Source organism: Rhea americana, unplaced genomic scaffold, assembly GCF_003343005.1.
Source record: "Rhea americana isolate MKP2758 unplaced genomic scaffold, rheAme1 scaffold_116, whole genome shotgun sequence".
NCBI lineage: Eukaryota > Metazoa > Chordata > Aves > Rheiformes > Rheidae > Rhea > Rhea americana.
In genome coordinates, this window is record NW_028185217.1 from 290,081 (window position 1) to 313,285 (window position 23,205).

At 34.6% G+C, this 23,205-nt stretch overlaps 1 long non-coding RNA gene across 1 annotated transcript in view; it reads right to left on the minus strand.

The window, feature by feature from the left end:
- The window catches only part of LOC146600771 (uncharacterized), a 160,183-nt gene that overhangs the window by 25,783 nt on the left and 111,195 nt on the right, over positions 1-23,205 (minus strand). The gene's annotated exons all lie outside the window — the stretch shown is intronic.

Here is a 23,205-nt window from a genome sequence, read left to right on the forward strand (position 1 = left end):
TTATAAACAACTTTACAAAATAGTTTGCATTTGCACAAGAGTTATATAAATAATTTAAAATAATTAAAATAATTCCTCATCTGCATTTGTTATAAGACATTCTGAAAAGGCTGACAGTTTAGAAGACTGTCTCTTTTCTAATCACATTTCCTAGAGCACATAGACTGTGCTGGTTGAGAAGAAATACAAATATAATATACTTTGCAAATCACAGAAATAAATAAGCATGAAATGCAATGAAATAAAAATCCTTCATAACTGTAAGAAAGAACAGCAGTTTTGTACTGGCAATATGACACAAATATTACAAATTCAAATTTAAAATACGAGTTGCAAGTTCAATCCAGAACTGACATATTATCTGCTAACATTATGGAAATGTACTCAATAAAATAGCAAATATCATATTTTCAAGATGGTGAATAATATGTTTCTTTATAAAAAATGTGTTCATCCTGTTTTGAAACTGCAAGGAACGATGGGGGATATTTATCCAAAGCTCTCAATGACATTCTATTTTCTTCTGGTATTTACATGAACCTTTATAGTATCTTACATATATTTTCAAGATTAGCTTCAAAGGATGTCTGATGGCCTGGGAGAAGTGTAATAATTCTAATCTGCAAGTGCTTCAGTAAGCTTGCCTGTACTTACTGAAATTAAAATACATGCACACACAAATATACAAGCATAAATAAATAAATAAAAACTAGCTTTTTACTGGCTCCCAAACAAAGAGGTTTTGTTACAAGAAATATTACCTTAATCTCTCCATTTACCACAGTTATTCCAAATACATAGACTGCCTCTATAAATAAGAAGCTTAAGAGCAATGAATATTATAAAGCAATAATAAAGTCTGAAAGCTAATGCTGGGGAAATTTACATGACAATTTGAAATCTGTCGGCCCAGTTACTATGTCATCTTGTAATATTCGAAAAGCAGGATTTGGGGAGAATTTTACTGAACCCTTCAYGTTAAGACTGAAGAAATACAATGGCCACAGAAGGCTCAGAAAATCTCAGCTCTGCAAAGCATTAATAGAGGGGCAGAAACCTGCCTGTATCAGATTACTTTCTTTTCCATTGTAATTATTGGAAGCTTTCTTCATCTGCCCTATGCTCAAGTAGTTCATCTCTTCCCACAAAGACTCCTCTTTAAAGGACTAGATACACACTTCATATTATATGGGAATTATAGAGCAGCTGCTGTTATTTATGAAACTATTACACAAAGGTATTTGGCAACTATCTATTTATTTAATCAATACTACAACTGTAAATGTTGCTCTGAAATAACCCCTTTAGGAATGAAGGGGAGCCCTTTTAGTGTATTACACCACCACATCAGCAAAAAATCGTAGCCATCTATTGATACTTGCATTGTAAATGACTCTTCTTCTAAACCATCGCCAGGTGAACCTCAGAATAGCTTATAAATTAATTGCAAAGTATTTGGGTTCTCCCCTCCTCCCACCTATTGTAAAATGCCAAATCATTTTTCGATATGACAACAATGAAGCTGTTCTACTAAGGGTTCGATCTCTGCATACCAAAATCCTCTTTGACTTCACACAAGGAATACAGAACATGGCTGGTGGTGTTGAAGAGGATGATTTAATCTCTCTGATAATCTGCATCTCTAAGAGCCAGGTTCACTCTTTTGGAAACACAGGGCCATGGAAGCTTTTGCATTAGATCACTACTTTACTCAGGCAGCTTTTCTAGATGTCTGAACCAGGACAGCTGGAGAAAAGGTAAAGAGGTGGAGGGAAGGATGGAAAAAAGAGTGCTACAGTTAAGCAGAAAGTCAAAAATAGCAACAGATAAATAGGGGTTAATTTTTTTTTCAAATTTTCTTCTTACAGCTGTGATCCACAAGCAAACTTAATTCAAAACCTCACACGTGACATTCAGGAATTCATCTGAAGAGTAAAAGGGGGCTGACTAGTATCTACCTGGCATATGTTGAAATGTATCCTGTTTGGACTGAAATTATGTCTTTTGGAATTATGTTTAAACTTAGAAGTAAAGAAAGGCTGTTATGCTTATCAAATTCTTGCTTGGGAATTGATCAGATATATTTTTTAATGTATTTTGGAAAGAAAGAAAAAAAAGGATTAGCCAGCAAATGAGGCCCACACAGGCASAGTTATTCAGAACTACTGAGATTTTTCCTCCTTATTAACTTGTTGTTCTTTAACAGAGCAGCAGGTTATGAGCAACAGAAAGAGAAGCTGTGCTTTTTCTTGAGGTCTCTTTTTCACCAATTAAGTGTCAATGCCTTACAGACATCTGCAGTCAAATGGCAAATATCCTCATTTCATGCAATGTAGCATATCAGATTTCTTACCAGAAATGAAATCTGCACTTCCAGTTCCACAGTTCCATAACACGAAAGTTAAAAAGTGAGGTAGGATAGAAAAAAAGCTTTATTATTATTCATCATGGTACTGAAAACACTGAGAACAGCTTTGGATATTATCATGACTTGCATAATAAACCAAAAGCAACTAACTGCCCTGCATAAACTTTTTTTAAAAGTCAGTTTTTCTTTAGGTTCAAAATGTCTTCTTTCACAACAAGCTGCTCATGAAGGGCAAGCTGCAGAATCAGGAGTACTTACACAATATTTGTGGTCTGACAAAATACAATAGTGGGAATTTATATGCAGCCTAATGCAGCCACACAGCTAMTATTTGCAGCCCAAAAGATTCTCATTCTGGGGAAATGTCCAGACAGCCTAGCAAAGCAGTAGCAGACAGCACAGGGAGTATGGTAGACGTGTTGTCACAAGAGAGATTATTTGCAGTTGGAMTTCAGAGACTTATACTTCAGTTATCCTTTGCTATGGAATTCAGTAACATAAAAATTATTTCAGCCCTGTATCTATGCTAACGTGAGACCTATACAAAACTGCTGAGAAGGAAGTTGAGTGAGAAAGTGATTTTAGGCAACTTTTCCTTCTATCCTGTTCAGAAAATAAGGTCTGCAGAAACTACTGACTTCTATCAAGTTCTTCAGAACTTTCTCGTGGGATTGTCAAAAAATTAAAAGATGAGAATTTAGCTTCAGTGTGATTTCCACATAATATTAGACATGATCCCAAAGAGCATTTGGACACCTGTTTGAACTCATTTCAATATCCAAGTGATATGTGAGAACTTGTCACTAAAGAAGCACTGAAGTGGATATATTAGAAGAGAAAGAAGGAAGATAAATAGGAAAAGAAAGTGCTGATTTAGATATTCTAAATTAACTTGAATCAACTGTAGTAAGAAGCTTCTGATTACTCAAACTGGAATGAATTAAATAAGCTATCTCACCTTTACTTCTTGGTGTCACTCAAGCCAGGCTATGTACTTCTGAACTATAAGTAAATGATCTTACTTTAAAAAAGATGGATATTCCTATTGTAAATTATATGAGACATGAACTAAAATCAATAGTGTCCTAGAAAGAATTCAAACATAGGAATTTCGTATACATCTATACTGATTTTATAGGATGCTTAGAAATAACAATTTGCATATGCTTCTACAAATATTTGTATATTGCATTTTGTATAACTATATCAAAAAGCCTTGGGAAATTACCATTTTCTAGTAAGTTCTTCAGAACATTCTCATAAGGTTTATTAGAAAAATCTAGAATAACAGCCAAAGCAAAGTTATTCATAAAACTTCACATTGACTTTAAATGTAGAGTTTTGTAATCCCCTTTTACAAAGGAAGTCTATTTTTTTACTGGAAGTCTGCCCAAATCAAATTCATAAAGTATTGGACTCCTACAATAAAGTAGATCAGAATACAGCTCCTTTTATGTTACCAAATACTGTGAAGAGAGAATGAGTTCAGGGCCCCCTGCTAGAGGAGACATACTACTTACATTAYTGCTATCGTGAATTGGTGCATTCATAACCAAACTGTCTGACTATTTTTAAGGCAGATGCTAAACAAGKACTGGTAGCAGTGAGTGTCTGAAAGCTGAGAAGAAAAGACAAGGCACAATGATGGCTCATGAAGTCAGCTTCATATTCTGACTACAAGTGTGACCTGCAAAGTAAAGGACAATCTTCAGACAGGCAGCTCTACACGCAGTAGTGATAACGGTGCAAGTTGCAGAGTGGAGCACACATGCTAGGAAGGTCTATGTTCAGAAGTTTTGAGGGAAAGAATCATGATATTTGGTGTRGGAAAAAATACAGGAACAATCAAAGCTTTAGATCAAATACGACTTGTTTTCAGTTTCCTAAGATTACATTTTGCCAAAACTTCAAGGCAAACAGGAAGTCAGATAAATAGTATTTGGAGTATTCATTGAAACTATGTTTCTTAAAGGTAATCAGAGGGAGGCTAGTTAAGCTAGCAARCTCTCGTCAGTTTTCTGTCTTCAAATGCACTGGTATTTACTCTTCCAGCGAGATTTACTCTGCCCCTGAAAAAACACTCATTCCAGAAAACTYAGCTCTTGTAAGATAGCATGGGCTCAGCCAGTTTTGATGTCTTCTGTGGAAATTACTGTGTGATTAAAGATTAATCTCATTGACCCTTTGACTTGGAATTTTAGTAAAAGGACAATGAAAACAGCGTAAAATTGGCATTGTAACCTCATATGTATTTTTAGTTGTCAAACTTCAATTCCCCAAAACATTTTGAGAGGATATTAATAGATTTATTTGATAGAATTTCTGCAGAGATATACACRAAACAGGTATCTACTCCTCCAGTATTTCTAAAAAATTTGAGTCTTMAGCTCAAAAGTTCCCTACCTCTTTGAAGAAACAATAAACTTGCAGCAGACTACTCTCATCATATGAAAGAGCAGACAGGAGAGAAACAGCTTTGTGCCATATTTCCTTTCTATAATTGATTCAAAATTTTGCTGAAATCCAAGTCTCCAGTCCAAGATCTCAAGGGAGTAACACTCTTCAGTCATGCTCCTGACATATACTCTGCTAAGTCTTACTTAACACTAAAGTACAAGCAGAAAGGGAGGAAAAAAAATTATGTTGGACTGTGTCCTGGAAATTCATTTGTGTAAGAGGAATCCCCAGCTGGTTCTTCAGAGCAATCTTCTACCTGATTCATAGACATTTCAAAATGACCAGAAAAGGTGACTTTAGGTGTGATTTGTCACAAAAACAGCAACTGAGGTGATAAAAAGGGTATGTAAGGGAGACTATATGACAAGTACAGAGTTTTATTTTGCCATTWTAAATTCTGAGAACTTTCTCAGAATTGTGAAGCTCAATAACGAATAAAGGAAATTCAGTTCCTAATTTGAGTATAAATTTGAATGCTAACATTATTAAAAAGCTCTTTATACAAATRGGCACTATGTAAGTCTTCTTGTCATTTCTGATTGTGATAAATAAAGGTCTTTAACTCCACTGTAGAAAAAGAAAAGCAAAACAGAAATGCACCAAGACTGSTTGAGATCATTAAAGACTTCTTTCCCATCACTGTAAAAACAAGCTAKGTAAGCAAATTCATGTTCACTAATAAAGCCACATGTTTGTATATGTGTGTATGCTATATATCTTCAACTAGCAGCAGAAGCTTCATTTATTTCTAATTGATTCCCATAGATGCTTCTGAACAGTAACAGCTTCTATTATATTTCCTTGCAGCAAGAATGATGAAATTTCATACTAGTGGTGCAATTGCTAAATGAAGGATTCTTAACTTTAAAACTGTGCATTAGAAAGAAATGAGAATAGTTATTAATCTATTAGAGAGCAGGGGACAGTAACTTCTCTTCAAGCATCTCTTCAAAGAAGCACTTTGGCTTCAGCCAGGTTTATTGGCCTGAGTCCAAAGGTGGTTCTGTYGGACCTGGCTGCTGTGAACCTAATGAGCTCTTGCAGTTGGCTAGCAGCAAACTGYGCCCTAAGGTTTATTAGCTATGGGGAAATGCAGCCCAAACTCAGAAAATCATTTTAGGCTGTCCTACTCAGAACCTAAAGCACTGAAGAGAGCACAGCAGAGKTCTGCAGGTGGCTTTCTGCAAGAGTCATCTCATCTCTAACATGGCATATTAGCCCTGACTCATCTCCAGCCACAACAGACCCAGGCTCCTGAAGAGCCACGTGTCTATGCTTGTTTAGGCAAGAGGATTGATTAGAGAAGACATGATCTGGACCAAAGCAAGATACAGAGGCTCGCATAACACTGTACTTGACTTAATTAGGCCTCCTAGAGTCACTACCTGAAGGCAGCTGTCTTATTGTTGGAAACAATATGGGTACATTCATACAGTTCTGCTGGCTCTATGTTTTTTTTTTGCCTTCCTGACATGAATAATTCACAGCTTGGATAATTGAGAGTTGACTCTTTCTGTCTTTCTAATATTTCTGAAAACCTATGTATTTCTTATCAAATTGGATCTCCATGGCTGGTAAACAAATATAGGCTGTTGTAAAGAATGATCTTGGACATAATCCGCATGCTACTAGTTCTAACCCACATGTCACATACATCCCATCGCTCTCCCTTCTTCTCCACTCACTGAACATCTATTTATGAAATCTGAGAATAGAGCAAAATTAAGCCTAACAGTAAAAAAATAACTGAACTGCATCATTTTGAATGGAGTCTTCCTCCAAAGATGTGATCTTGCTAATTAATAAATGAAAATTTGAGTTAACTTGGCAAACGGATATTTCTACAAGTTTTAAAACATCATGAGGAACTCAAATCTGACACTCTTTAATTTTCTAATATTGATCTAGGCAAAGTTCCCTAGATTATTYGAAYGTATATCTTATGAAATAATTGCATCATTAAAATGTAGAACAYAAGGAAAAATACATGAATGACACTCACATCTCCCATATTTGTTTAAAGGTCTTTCTTTCTTTCTTTTATTCCCTCTCTCTCTCACTATGAGTGGATGTTGTGCAGAGCTTTACATTAACTTTGTGTTGTTGCAACATCAAATTCCAGGGAAATTCTAGCCTCTAATGTTCACATTCACAATGTGACTGAAAGATTCCCACAYTACAAACGAGTATCAAAATGCTCTTGAGTCTTGTACAGGATTATTATTTCCCGACGACAGTGTTTTTTGTGCACCTACATATACGGATTTGCTCATTTCTGAAGTATGGCATATAGTAAGAACCAGGAATTTAAAGAATTTCTGTTTAGAACTGTGTTAGTCTTTGCTCGTGGTCATGCCTTATCTTAGAGTGCACAGAATGCTGTTAGCTAAATTGAAGTCCCATTGAGTGAAACAATTGGATTCATCCAAGGAGAGAAGAAAAATGATCCTCTTAGTGGCATTCCCTAGCACAGGAGAAAAATGCTTACCTTGTGATGGTTATTGGCAGTTTGTACAAATGATAGTGCATAGGGTTTTAAGTTAACCTGTTTAGTTTTACATGACCTGAGATATTAAAAATATCCTTATTCTGAAGGGTTGCCAGGCAGTAACTGAGCATCACATCAATTCTGTGGGCAATGTCACTGAAATGGTGTGTGTTGTTATTGAATTTTTAGCATTCAGTGAATATTGGTCATGATTTATAATAATTTTGAAAAATCAGCATCTGCAATGGGATTCTCTTATCTTTGCAAAGCATATCTGACATGCAGTGGTGCATCACAGTTTTGATTTCCATTTTTTTCTCCTACTACATATGCCAACCGCATAACAATATACTGAGATTTTGACATACTGCCAGTCCTTGCTCCTTAAAGAAGAGGAACTGTTTTTAACAATAATGACTGGAAACAAGCAAATAAACAAGYAAGCAAACAAACAAAAAATCAATCTTTCCTGATCAAAGTAATATACTCATGAAGGAAGCTCAGATACTTCAGCCAAAGACAGCACAGCTGCAGATTCTGTGTCGTTATGTTTTAATTTGTTCAAAAATCACCTAYTTGCATTTCAGTGTACTCAGGGCCAAAGCCCTGCTCACAACACTTCAACATTTACAAATGCATCTCAGAGTACTTCACCTCAACCCTCTATATTTTCAAAGCTTTCATAGCTTCATGGGTCATTTTAACTTTTTGGTTAATAAAGCCGCTATGTGATTCCTTGCTCTTTTTTTATGTTTTAAGTCTACTGGCTAATGTTCTCCAAACTGCTGGCTGTTATGCCTTATCAGGTGAACAGCTCAAGATTCTTATCTTACTCCCCTGTGCTCACCCTGCAGAGTAAGCGACACAAAACACTCTCAYGGCTCTCCCCTCTTCATTATGGCTCATCTTAGCCAACATGAGAATAAAATGTTTGCTCTAAGGAAATGAAGAAGTTTGCCATGATCAAGTTCTACATCCACTCTGCATTCTCCTTACAAATATATAAATTATYATACAAATTTAATGTTGTCGTGATTTATGCTGTGCCTTTTATGTAGAATGAAACTCTATTACTATAGAAAAACCACAAGGCTTAAAGTTTTTCCTTGCTGAGTCACACRGAGTTTAAATTTTCAGTATATTGTAACCATTCTTTAAAGCTTCAGTATATATAACCTCTTTTACACTTTGTAAAAGCCCAGATCTGCTGGCAGAGGAGTACAGCCTCACAACTTCTGGCACTCTCAGAATTTATTTTTTTCACCTTTTAAAGCACTTTTCAACACCTGTTTAAGAATCAGGTAGAGCTCTGCCTAAATAACTTAACACCTGTTTAAGAATCAGGTAGAGCTCTGCCTAAATAACTTAACATGTAGGCTATCAGTGTGAAAAAAAGAGAAAAATTCAGTCAATTTAAACATACTTTCTTTGAACAGTATGTTTTAGAAAACTACATATAGAAAATCTTGTATGTTCCTTTGTGAGAAAATCATACAGATTTTTAGTGTCATGGCTAACTGGGYCTCTATATTTTTACCTTCTTCACTAAGCTTTCTACCTCTACATGACAGTAGGAATGGGAATTAGAAGAMTATGCACTACTGAGGCATAGCATTAAATCTTTACTTTCCTTCTGGTTTTTGGCTTCCCCAGGTTCACTAAAAACATCTGTTAGCAGATACTGTCTGAGTCCAGACTGGGTCTCACTGGACCCGTCAGGCATGACCTCTCTCATTATCCTTATATTCATCCACCTCAGTTCAGACTGAAGGCAGTTATAATATGTTTACTTGTGTCACTAGATAGATCTTGGAACCCTGGAACTRTGAATGCTTCAGAGAACTGATTTATAGATAGAAGATAAAACCTCTGGTATGGACTTGTAGAAATCACCAGACACTTTTTTTTTTTCCAAATTAACTCAGAAATTTAATTTTTAAGCTGTTTGCTTCATATTGCCAATTACAATAAGTAAAATGTATACCTTTAGGTGCCATTTTTTTAAGTGGATTTTGTCTGACATATTCATTATCTAAATCAACCAAATTTAAGCAACTATTCTGTTTTGATTTCTTATAGATTACTGCAGTATCTTCGTATCAGAGGTTTGGGKTTTTTTTCATATCCATATTGAATTTGCACTATGGAAGCAAACCTCTGTGGAGTGTTTTGCCTTTCTACCTGCTTTACCAATATGACAACAACTACTTTTTGATTCAGACATTATGCTCCCTTCCTCTATCTTTGAACTAAATTAATGTAACAAGTTGGATGAAGAGTCCCTTACTGAGATCACTGGAAACGTATCTACTCCAAATAGCAACTCCCTGCTTGCCAAACCCATGCTCACAACATAAGAGTTTTACACTGAACTTTGGTTCGCTCTGTAAGTATTGTGAGTGTTGAAATGGAATTTGGGGCATTGCTTTTAATTTTTAAGGCATCCTGTAAATTCTGGTATTTGTTTGCCTGATAAACTTCATTTTTCCTTTCATGGAACTCAGGCGAGATCTAAGAGCTGCAGCTCAGCTTATTTGCGTGAGATGGAAATGTTAGTAGGATAATTTTTACTCAAAAGGGTTATTTTAAATGACTTCAAATGAGGACAGGATTTCACACTTAAGATCTAAAACACACCTTTTGCTTCATTTTACTCAGCCTGGAATTGTTGCCCTTCTGAGAACATATCATACCATGTAATTTTTCCTAAGAAATGAAATTTTAGGTGGGTGGAGGGACATAGGGATACTCAAAAGGTTTATGATCATCATTCAGGAGGTAATTACCTGGGCAGTAAAAAGTCCATTTGATTACTAGACTGACAGTGCTTTATATCCACTGTATGCATTAGGTACTCAAACAAATGAAGAGATAATAGAAAATTAACTAGATATATAGGAAGAGACATGTAGAATCAGAATGCTTTATTCACTATTCTGAAAAATGGAGTCAAATGAAAATGTTTGCATGGATCTCACAGTATACCTGCGTAACAAAAATATACATTTTGGCCTAGGAAATCAAGGGAGTAACCTTATCTGGAGCAAGCTATGCCAAATTCTTGGTAACAGACAAGCAATATTCAGATTGTTGTGAAAGATCAAAGGATTTACTTAATGATTTTGTGAAAACACAGWATATAAGGGGTAAAAATGATACTTTCAGTGCCATTAGATAGCAAACACTCAAATGCATCTTGTATCTCATTCTAGTCTTAATATACTAGTTTAAGTTCTTCCATTTCAGAATAGGAATTATTTGTACCACTAAAAACAAAATTTTGTTAAACCTATTCAAAAAAGAAAACATGGTTTTCATGCTCAGACTCTTGATTTTCACTACGTGATACACAACTCTATCTTGTAGCCCAGGTAATATGATTGTAGTGAATAACTAATAAAGAAATTCGATGTTGATATTAAATTCTGTTTCTTTAATTCCGTGCATCTTTTTATGTTATTTAACTGGTAGAGAATTAATTTCCTTCTTCCTTGTGCTTACGGAAAAAAGCACGTGGAGCCAGAATGTGTGGAAAAAAATGTGTATGGTATTTTTTTAACTTGATCGCTCTTTGTAAGCCTCTTTGAAAATCATCTGTATGACAGTTAMAGGGGCAGGGAAAGATGAATATTATTTGCATACAAAGTTTACTGTATCATTCCTTAGTCACACTTTTCAGAAACAGTACATATAAGATTGTGCAATATGTCGGGTTTCAGAATCGTTGAATTCCAATAGTAAATGAAGTAATAGTACATAAAAATTATTAAAACTCTTATCACCACATTCAACGGAGAAACTTGTAATGATTAATAGAAGGACACACAGCTGATTATATACAATAAAACTCTGAAAATGCTATGAATGGTAAAGAAGTTTCCCCAACAATCAAAATGAAATATAATAATCAGCATATCCCACATAGAAGTGSAGACTTGCCATTGATATAACTGACAAAATGTAGAGGCTTATGTCAACTAGATCAATGGCAAGTCTCCCATCAACTCTAACTGGAACTTCATCAAGCCCACTGGAAACTTAGAGAGAACATTAGAGGCTCCATACCTCATTGCTGAGTGCATACAGCTTTCAACCTTGACTTACRCTGTGTCTTAGTGAACAAAGGTGTGAATGTTTATTAATGGCATAGTTCTTTTTTTTCTTTTCTTTTTTTTTCAAAGTTGGTCATGTTTCATTAATAATCATATATACTGGTAACTTGCAGGAGGAAAGCTTCACTCCAATTTTTATAATAATCAATCACTTTCTTTCTGAAATTTAGCCTGGCACATCAGTTTCTCATAACTGCATGGAATGTCTTTATTTTCCTTTGTAGTCAAATCAGTTAACGTATTTTGAAGGCTATGATATATTGCATTAAATTTGATTGGTTTAATTTAACCAATTTTAATTTAACCAACTTTAATTTAAAGTTACATGATGCCCTTAAAGAACTCATCAAAGAATGCAGACATTTCAGTACATTTTTCTTTTCAGTGACAGTAKCTTTAAAAGGTAGCGAACATTATTTCCTAAAAAGAAATGTTTTCCCTTTTGTAATTATTGCTGGAGGAATCATTAGCCACAACAAAGATTCAATGAGTCAGTTAAATATATGTCTTACTTTACAATGTATATGGCTTTTAAAAGTGTAGGATCCCTTAAGTCAAATTTATGAGRCACTAAAAGAACAGCGAAAACTAAATAATATTCAATATATAAAAATGAACATGTAAATTAACCTAAAAATTACTTGCTCTTAGTTACCATTTTTTACATAACGACCCAGTATCTCTTTGGTCTCTCTTAATACACTGAGAGATAGCATTGTGAATGTTTGTTAAGTGCCAATTACAGGTGAGACTTAGTAGATACAGTTTATTAAAAATATGCCAGAGTAATCGGGAACATTTTAAAAAATGTGTTACACTTCTGCACCAACTTCATTTTTATATGTATATAAAACTTCATTTTATAAACTCATGATGTTATTTAAAAGCTCAATCACACCACATCTGCCACATGTAAATTACAGGGAACACTATATGGTAGTATCCAGGTGCACAAAATTGTGGATACATTGTCTGAACACAGGGTGATGAGATTTTTATTGTAAGAGAAACTGAGTGTATTAATTTCCTAAACCATCAATTCAAGACACATTCAGATTATTACATTTGCCATTAACAAAATCCTCCAAGCCGTCTTGAATTTAAGTATTATTTACATTTATGTTAATCTCATCATGATGGCTACAATATTTGAATACGAATCAAAGCATTGATTAAAATATAAAGGACTGAGTCACATTAGGATGTGATCAAGCTGAAAAGACTGATATTATTTAAAAAGAGCTAGCTATTAAACCAAAGTTATTAGATACCCTTTCAAAACTGATTTCCTAATTTCCTTTTTTTCTTTTCTATAACTTTTTTCATTTAATATTCATTGGCTTTATTTTTACCATCTTTCATTTTCCTATCATTTGAGATCCACTGATYATGAAATTCTTTCCAATTGTTTAATGTGTTCATAGGAATACACRATTTTTATATTTACATTTCTGACATGTCACCATTTTTAAAATGTAAAAATTTAATGAAATGTGATTATAATGCATTCAGTTATTTAGATATGAATCCTGAGTTTGAAAATTTTGATCCCTACATGGTATATTCCAGATGACACCTGATTGCTTTGGAATATCTCACATCAGTATATAGAMCATATGCATACCCATCTCTCTCTAAAATCTTGCAGTGAATTTAGAAATAGGCAATTTTTGTTTACATAGCAAGCTAAACTCCTTACAAATATTGATTTGTTCCCTATTTTGTCTTGTCTCAACTTTTTTTTCATTTTAATTTGTCACAAATTAGTCCATTTTTAGTATTTTATTTGTACATTTCCCTCTCAAAACATTTTGCTTAATATTCMCTGAGGTTTTTTATCTGACTAAGTTAAACCAACTGTATTTACACATTTATGTACTTCATATTAAACAGCTAACTTTCTGTTTGGTTCTTATACCCCATGCTACATTGTAGATCATTAATGACATACATACAGGCCATTTCTGGTCATTTACCAGAATACTGAACTATTACCAGATAAACTAAAAAAAAACCTGACTTTCACTTGTCTGAGCTCTTTGACCTCATTAACATGAGATATTATAATGCTTATTAAAGAATATCTGAAACAACATTGTATGACTTGTGTTAGGGTCACTAGAAAGTATCATTATAAATAGCTCTATTTTTTAATGGGTTGCATGATGTTGTTTCTGAGGGAGCCGTGGCAAGTATCCAGCATTTTTTTTCCTCTGCTTTAATATTTTCAAAAAGTGTATTTTGCTCAGGCAGAATTGCTAACTTCTAATCAGGTATTTGTGCTTCAGTGGTGTCTGAGATGGGATTCCTGAAAGATGGAATTGCATCAGTAATTTCATTTTGCTGCTGAAAGGTATATTAAAAAGCTGTGCTAAAAGTATATCCTGGGAATATATTCTTTTTCTTTAAAAAAATCTTCATTCATTAAAACCAGAATTTTCATGGGAATAGATCATTTCCATTTTCAGGGAATAAAACAAAACAAAAAAGACTTTGAAAATTCTGAAATAAAGTTTTCTGTTTTTTTCAGGTCAGATTGATTAAACCGCTTGGTTTTTGRTTGAAATTTTAGGTTTTTGAACACGGACTCTTTTCTGAGACAGGAATCTTTTGTTCCAATCTGGGATGGATAAAATATAGCAATGCTTGAACACATTCCCCTATTCAGATAGGGGTGTCTATATCTACACATTGAAAATAGTGTCCTCCAAATAAAATCTGGAATGYGGTGTACAACAGAAAGACCACTTTAGTAATATTGCCAGGCAAATAATGAAACATGATGCATTTACATGACCAATTATACAAAGTTTCTAAATATACAGACCCCAAACAATATATAAATCAAAATGTTTTTGTAAGGATTAAAGAGTATATATGTATATGTGTTGTATAATGTGTTGTATGTTTGTTCCCTGCAGTTAAGYATGCCCATACTCAAGCATTTTGACAGGTGCAGAGTTCAAAGCAGCATGCCCCTGGGGGCAGTTTCACCACCTAGCATCCCTGCTCAGAAGAATCATGAGATCATTGCAAATGCTCTCCCACAGACATGGAAAGTAGGTGGGCTCGCAGTCTTTCATTCTGCCATGAGCAAAATCTTGTATAATTCATTGTAAAAGGTAAAGGGTTGTCTACTTATGTTAGCRCAGAAGTTTACTATGTTTCTAAAACAACACAGGATAACAATAAACTGTTTGCATTCTTCTAGAAATGTGTAAAAATTACTATCATCTAGAATGATACATATAAGAAGCATAACAAAGTGTCTTTCATTTTGCCCTTACTAGCCTTAAATTYTAGGGAAAAATACTTATTTTTTACACATACACACACACAAACAGACAGATAGACAGACAGCAATGAGCCGTGGCTGCTACATCTTTCTGAAGGCAGATTTCCTATTCCGTTAGAAGTCTCTGCAAGAGATTCAAGGTCATATGTCCCTGATAGTAACACAATACTTAACCACTGATCTGTCCTGTAATACTTCCTTTGGCAAATTCAAGACTGGTGACTGTAATAAAATATACTAAGACCTTAAAGCACTAGGATTGTCTTGAAATAAATACGGGATGGAGAGTTTACAGATAAGCTTCCCTAGCTTCTGTTAGTAAACACAAGTGAGCCTAAGGGAACCGATTTAGGAYGTTTTCTTTCAGCCTACATAGCATGCTTCTAATGATAAGTTATGATTGAATTCAAAAATGAATCTAAAACAATGATCTAGTATATACTACCTATGTATGTATGCTGTCTGAGACATAGTCATGTGATTGGTAAAAATTAAATCTTCATAAGAAGAATTTATTATGCCTAGAAAATATGGAGAGGAGAGTATTTTTATTTGGACAGTAGGGTTATGTCTTCACTATTCTTTAAAAGCAGCCTAAGAAGCAGCCTGCACACTGCTTTCTGAAATGATAATAGATAGTGAACAGACATCAARTCCAAGCATGTACAGAAGCAGTTCAAACTACTTAATAGAAACAAAGTAATATTGAGCTGCTGTATAGCTCACTATGCATGTCATAAGCTCAAGAAAGTGACCTTCAGACATACCTTAACTAGACATGGGTTTTACAGATGCATGGATAGTCAGTTTGACCCTGAGACTTTTCCTGAGTCCTTCCACTAACATATCTTGTCATCAAAGGCAATCTGTTAATTCCCTCTTCTGCTTCCGTTTTTATACACTTGTGCAGTTTATGATTTAGAAGATTTCTTGTGAGTAAGTTTAAAAGGAAAGACATGCTCTCTAACTCTAGATGGACCTTTTGATACCTCTGCTATCCTTGCTAAGTCTAAAACATTTAATCTACAAATTCCTTCTTTATCTGTTGTAGTCTCTAAAATAAAGATGTGAAATATTTCTATAGTTGTAAAAGGTTTTCCTTCCTATTTAACACATTAAAAGGTGTATTAATGCTGCATAGCTGTGTAATATAGACTATTTTATACTACCTAGAACCTATAACAATTTTGTTGATTGTACTGAATGTGATTTTTAAAGGTAAATGACATGTAAAACACTTAATCAGTACTTATGAAAGTGTTTTAATGAGGAGCAAAAAAGATCAATCCAAATGTAAAAGGGTAAATCATATTGTTGTGTCTGTATCAAAATGAAAGAGTTCTACCCTTCCCAACTCGATTCAGAATTAAGATGAAAATTTGAGGATGTATCTGTGGAGCTGAGAAGCCAGAAATAAAGAAGAGGTATATATTTCTATTGTTAGGATGCTAAGAAACCTCAGCTCAAATCCTTATTCCAAATCAGGTGAATAAAAGGTTTGAAGTCTATGCTATCTTTTGGCAGTGACCTATTTAGTGAGTTATTGGTTATTCTAAAATAAAGCTCTATCAGTCTATTCACTTAAAGGTAATGCTGTCTTTAAAAGGCTTGGATAATATTCCTTCARCCATACTGCAAAACGTCATTCATGCGAGTTGTGATCCTGATGTCCAGGGACAATTGTACTTACACATGCAAAGCTCTTCAGCTGATTCTTCTTTATCTGCCACTTAATCCGACTACTAGGAATGTCAGCAAAGCTGTAATTGAGCATTTCTGCCCATCTTCTCTGGCCACAATCATCATCTTCCATCTCTTTCCATTAAAATATATCATTGTAGAGRGAAGGAATCTGATTAAACTTGATTCTGTATTTGAGCTATAATAGAAGACCACTTGGGCAGCACAGATGTCCTCAGTTTGCTACAGATTTTTCAGTCCAAGTAGTAAGGGCACTTTCTCAGTAGAGAAATTAAACAGTGTAGTTCCATTGCTTGACCTGTCATCAATACTCATTTTCATTTTCCTCCCATCTCATAATAAAGAAAATAATAGATCTGTAGTATATAGATGAGATGAATAACTCATGGAACATATTTATATACATAGTGTTTTATGCTAGTTCCTAAGCACATATAAACATAGCTACARTGTGTATATTTGACACGAAGATGATTGATCTGGGCTTCATAGTAAACACAACTGTTTGTAGGAGGCCACAGTTACTGAGACAGAGAAGGTATAAATACTAACTAAGAATATCATTTTTAAATAATCATTTGTTATGGTCTCATATTTAAGCCTATAGCACTAATTTCCCCTTTCATTTCTTGCAACAGTTGATTATTAGATTTGTTCTAACCTTCTTCACAGATGGCACTTGAGAGAGAGTTTGTTTTTTCTAAAATGATAGTGGGAGTGTGTGTTTATTATTCAGGATCAGTTTAACAACTATTTCTGTCTTGAAATATTCACAACATATTGAGCAAAGGAAAAAGAAGGGAATGGCAGTCATTGGTGAACTTCAGAACACAGCAGCTGGCAAATTTGGGAATTTCTGAAATGGTGTTTATCCTTCTAAGCAGAGACATACAGAGACAGAACTCAGGCAATGATCATGTGATTTACTTTCTAAGTAAGTTAACTAAATGGTGCTAAAGTGCATTTGTAGTTTTCTAGGGTAACACGATGACGTGCAATGTGAAAGTTATCTAATTAATATGATAGTGTTTTCCTTTATTTCGGCTGCACTAATCTCCTTTACTCCAGGGTCTAATTTATTTCACTTCTTCTATCAGTAAGACTTCTAAAATTGAGACGTGCTTCTCACATCTAGGTAAGCAAGCATTTTCAAGTTATATACTGCTGTTTACAACTGCTGCCGTCTACAACTGAATTTTATTTTCTAGTTTACTGTTTTAAAGTGTACATATAGATGTCTTATGTATGTTTGTACACATCATTGTGCACAAACTGCTTGCTGTTTTTGTATCCCCCCTCCTACTTTCTGCAGCAAACTGTTGGCACTTTGGTTTATGATTTAGTGTGACAGGTCTTAGTGCCATCATGTATTACTTCTGCTGTAAGGTTCTTTTATTTCTAGATATCATTGCAAGTAGGCTTTCTGACTTTGTCCCCCCTCTGTATCTGCATAGGAAGTAAGAGGAAGGTGCAACAACACTTGTGGTCATACTCTTCAAATGTATCTAAGCTTGACAAATATCTTTAGTTAAGCTTAGAGGAGCCAATGTCTATTTTCAGCATGGTATTAACCATATAAAATAATAATAAAAAACCTTGAAAGAGGGTAACTGATGTCCTTTTCTTTTTAGATTTCTCTTAACATAATCATGGTCATGCTTCTGGACAGGAWGTCCATATATTGCCCTACTATGTAATCACAGACTGTATAATATGAAGGGTTACCTGCCCTCGAAGTAACAACTCCAGTAGATTAGGTTGGCACTCAAAGCAGAGCCAATATAAGATGAAACAAGCTAACACCTGTGAATAATACAACTCCAATAACTGCTGGATATACAGATTACTTTTCTTTCTAAYTAAGTAAGAATTTGAAATAGCGAGAAATGCTTTGTTAAAGGTGTAATTTCTATAAATCAAGCAGACTGCAACCATTCTTGTTTCCATGGTGATTTGACTGTCATAAGGACATTAATTAGATACAGCTGTTATCTCGGGGGGGGGGGGGGGGTGTACATGGACCATTCTACAAACTACCTGTTTGAGAGAACAGCTTGTTTCAGATCCCAAAGCTATATTTGGCTATTTCCTCCAGCCTATGAGACACTGAAGTCTTGGGGAAAAAAAAGTGTGTGTTTTATCCCTATCTACTACCTCTTATTTGCAAGGTGAAAAATTCTATTTGTATATTTGAAATACGGATATCAGAAAATATCATATAACACAAAATCAAATATCATTTTCTCAACTATACAGGTGCTTCTAATGAGACCAAAACATTAGCACTGAATGTTTCACCAATACTTTCAGAATCATGGCAGTCCTGTTATCTTTCAAGTATCACACATCACCATCAGATTTGGCAATGATTCCAAATAAATCACATCAAATATTACAATAAAAAAATTAAGTACCATTGCACAGATTTATTCCATTGCTTTAACATTTTGTTCCACGTATGAGTTATTTAAAATTCCCACTGTAAAATGTTAATACAACCACTTCCAATATTCCTGTCTGCAGTATATCAGAGATTTTACTAATAGCTACAATAGGATTTAGATGTGGCTTTCTATGAGCGTAAAGGGCTTTGCATAGCTGTAAGTAGTGAAATATTTTTATTACACTTGCCATAGTTTCAGCTTTCTCAACTGTTTAAAATTATTTAGCATTTCATAGAAATTCAAGTGATGTCCTGATTATTTTATATTTCGGACCACCAGTTTTAACTATTTATTTAAACAGGATTTATTATATGCTCTCTCTCTTTTGTTTATATTTATATAGCACAAGATGCAATGACCTCTGCAATAAAACACAAGACAATCCAAGGGAGTATTTGGATTACTTGGATGATARAGTCTTCTGAAAAGCAGGTGTGCTATACTGCTACACAAAACATGTAATGGAAACCGTTGCTCACCTCCATAAACAGAAACACAAGCTAGTAAATAAATTCAATTACAGTCAGGCCTGCAACCTCAGTCTTTAATTTACTACACAAGTGACCTGCCAGTGAGCTAGAGAAACACTTCCATCAAATCAGTTCATGTTAATCAGAAACAACGGGCTACTTTGGAGTAGCTTCGTTTTAAATCTTCTGAAGTTTTATCAATGAACCCATCATGAAACAACGTAAGACCAAGAAATACTGTCTTCAGGAGACACATTCTATATAGTTATACAATTCTAAAGCATCCTGAAAGGGTTCAAGTAACTGAATCACAGAAGAGTGCCATGATATTACAAGGCTGTTAACTGGGAAGACCTTACAGCACAGAGTGCCAGAATAGAAAAGACATCCACCCTTCTCTGTTTTTGTTGGAAACCTGCTACAGAACATACCAGTTTTACAAGAGGTTAGGCAGAAATGTGACGTACCGTATTACCAAAATACACTACATTCCCATGCTGTGAATGGAAGGCTGGAAGGCCGGCTCCTGTCTGCAGGAGTGCAACCGAGAGCAGGGCCATTTATAGCTCACGGATTCTTTGCCCCAACCCTGGCCCTGGCTGTGGGCTGCAGTAATTTATCAAAATCCCTGAGGAACGCTGTAGACAAAGTAAGTGTAGCCTATGTCCTTCAACCACTACTCTTCTGTGACATTGCATGACCCTTTCTCCTGGTATAACTGTGTCAGAAACAGGACTTTGCTGCTTCTCTTTTAAGTGAYACAAAATGATAAAGAGAGTTTCTGTACAGAAATGGAGAATAAAAATTTTGTAAGACCCTATCCTCTCCAAAACATTAAGTTCTGACAAAGAAGAACTTCTGATGCAGAAAGGTGCAAAAGCTGCTCATGGATTTATTAGAAAAAGAAATAATCAATACACAYGCATTTGTGTTGAAAGCCTGAATGCTATTACTGATCTCTTTCTCTATTTATTATAAAATTGCCTCAGAACAATAACAGTAAACAAAATGCCACATCAATAAGCTTTTTTTCAAAGTAACATGCAAATAATGTTTTAAAATAAAGTTAATTTAATATTTGATTACATTATTTATTCATCATCTAYAACCCACCCTTGTGGGGAAATACTGTTAATCAAAAATGGCTAGTTAATCAAAAATAACTTCTTCTTTGAATACAAACCACATTAGCATTCCAAAGGGACATTTTTTTCCTTCCTTTTTATTATTTTTTCCTTTAACTTAATATTTGTTATGTGTATTTTTTAAATATTACAAAGTTTTTAATTTTTAATGATTGAGTGAAAAGTCAGAATTTCAGCACTCAGTTGTTAATTTAGAAAGTGAAAGGATTATATAGAGTAGTAATATGTGTTTTGCTCTAGATCTCAGAATACAAAGACTTAGTAAGATAAAACCTTCACAGTACTTAAAGCTTTTTTTAATCGAGGACTTTTTTTAATGATAAGGATAATTAACTCCTCTTTCTCCAACTTAGCTGCCAATATAGCCTTTATGACTCCCCGCCTCCACCTGCGAATGAAAAAGAGAAAGGCTAAAAGACAAAACAAACAGAGAAAAAAGGAGGGCAGCCTTGCACAGAGCATGGGCRGCCAAGGAAGAGGGTGTGCGCTCTTTCCAGAGAAGGGCAGAACCCACTGCTTTAGAACGCGACTTAGGGAGGATGAGCAAAACCTGCTCTTCCTTCCCTTCCTCCTCCCCCCGGACCGCCAGGGAAGGCAGGGTTGTGCCTTCCCGGCTGTAACCCAGCTCAGCCAGGCCCAGGCATTTGCCACAGTCTGAGGGATTCAGTGTAAGGGGACTACAGAACTCTTCAGTCAAATTTAAAGACTTAAACATATAGATTTCAAACGCCTTTAAGCACGTGTTTTTTCTCTGTACTTAGCATCTATATAGGACAGACTTCAGTTTTATTAAATTAACTGATATTAGTAAAAAGATTTCACTGCAGGCATAACAAAAAGTTAATATAGTGACTTACAATACTTGTTAATAAAAGAAAATATACACATTCAGATTCCAGGTGGATTCAATAGACCATTATTGCAGTCAGTATTTTTTACTCTGGAAAGCAAGAAAATACGCATTCTTTCACTGTGATATGTAATGGATTTTTTGCCTAAGGATCTGAGCAACCATGTCCCTGAACTGCAGTAAAACTTCACCCTATTGCTTTTATTTTCTGTCTTATATACCTATTAGTTGTTCTAATCATTAGTAATGACTCGGGAACCTGGGTAGGAGGCATGAGATACAGATCTGCTAGGTAAGTCCTTGCTCTTACATGGCTACTTCATTAGCAACAAGAAAGACAAATAATAAGGGAAGCCAACCAACATCACACTGTGGTACTATTTTACAAAAATTAATATTGTTTTATAATTCCTTAAAGTACAAGAGAAAGAAAAGGGCTTGTGAACTGCCAAGCAAAGCATTTAAAAAGAACGTAGCATTCTTCATATAATTACTGGACGCAAAATATTAGAGATCATGGTATATGGTCAACTACATCACCATGCTAGTGGACAACTTTTCTAATTCTTCACATAGCAGGAGAAAGCTAACAAAACAATCATTTATTCCTTACTTACTCATTTTTGATGTTATGCCTACAATAAGTGTTTAAAACCTATTAGCAAGGAATGTTTTTCTTTGTAAACTGTAGAAAACTACTTATCACTACTACACTGATTATAAAGTCAATGGATTTGGCAACAGAAACACAAGATTTTAAATGTAATAATGAAACTACATGTAATTTTTTTAATTTCTGAACCACTGTATTTTCTTGTTTACATATATACCGTACAGAGCATGTTTGTAAGTAGCAGAAGAGCCTCAAATCTAATGCTATGTGCCCTCCAGGTCTGTTCTGTTCATGTTTCTACATGATGAAGAAATATAAATGTCTTCTGACTCCATCTTTTAGTACTGCACACAATACCTAAATGACTATTCCATATTCAGAGTTATAAGGTGGTCATATCATTCCCAGCCATTTCTGAGTGTCACGGACACCCACACCTGTGTCTGAGGTCAACAATGGTGTTTCTACACTTTATTTTTCTTCCTTGTTATTACCACAAGCGTTTGGTTATCCATACCCTTCCCTGTACACACAGTCAAATTGCAAGTATAGAGGGGGTAGATGTCCTCTTTTTTGTTATAATCACTTTTGGAAAAAATAACACTTTTAATCATACATTTTTTACGATTCCAAAATTCTCATACTTTTACTAATATTTAATAACTATTTCTGAAAAGCTGTCAAAGCAGAGAACTACCACTAGTCTGTATTGCATAAAAGGGATGCTGGGGATAAATGGAAAACAATAGTATATTTTTTAAACTTACAGAACAGCAATGTATCAGTGGTTTTGTGCTAAATAATTACTAAAGTTGACTTCATCCAAAACAGATCCAACTCTAGCTCCATATTCTACTTGTATTTTATGCCTCTGTCTATACATGTATAAAACCAATATAAAGCGTTTTAAAGACTGTCTTCAAACAATAGATTCTTTCAGTTTTTGAGATCACAATCCAAATTTAAGATACTCCTTCCATGCACATTGATATGAATGTTCTAACTTTCTATTATATCAAGTGGAATAACCTCAAGAGAAAATATTGATAGATTATGGTGGAGGTTCAAGTTTAAACATTCCACTGTATGTTTTGAATTCTTTACTCTAATTCCTAATACATGATACCAAATCCTCTCAGCAACCCCACTGTACTTTTTCTCAAAACAGAAAAACAGAAATACTTATTTTTCAAACATTTTACTTCTTACTCTTGGAATGTGTCACTCTGAGACTTAGGACTTTTCTCTGCAAATTTGCCATT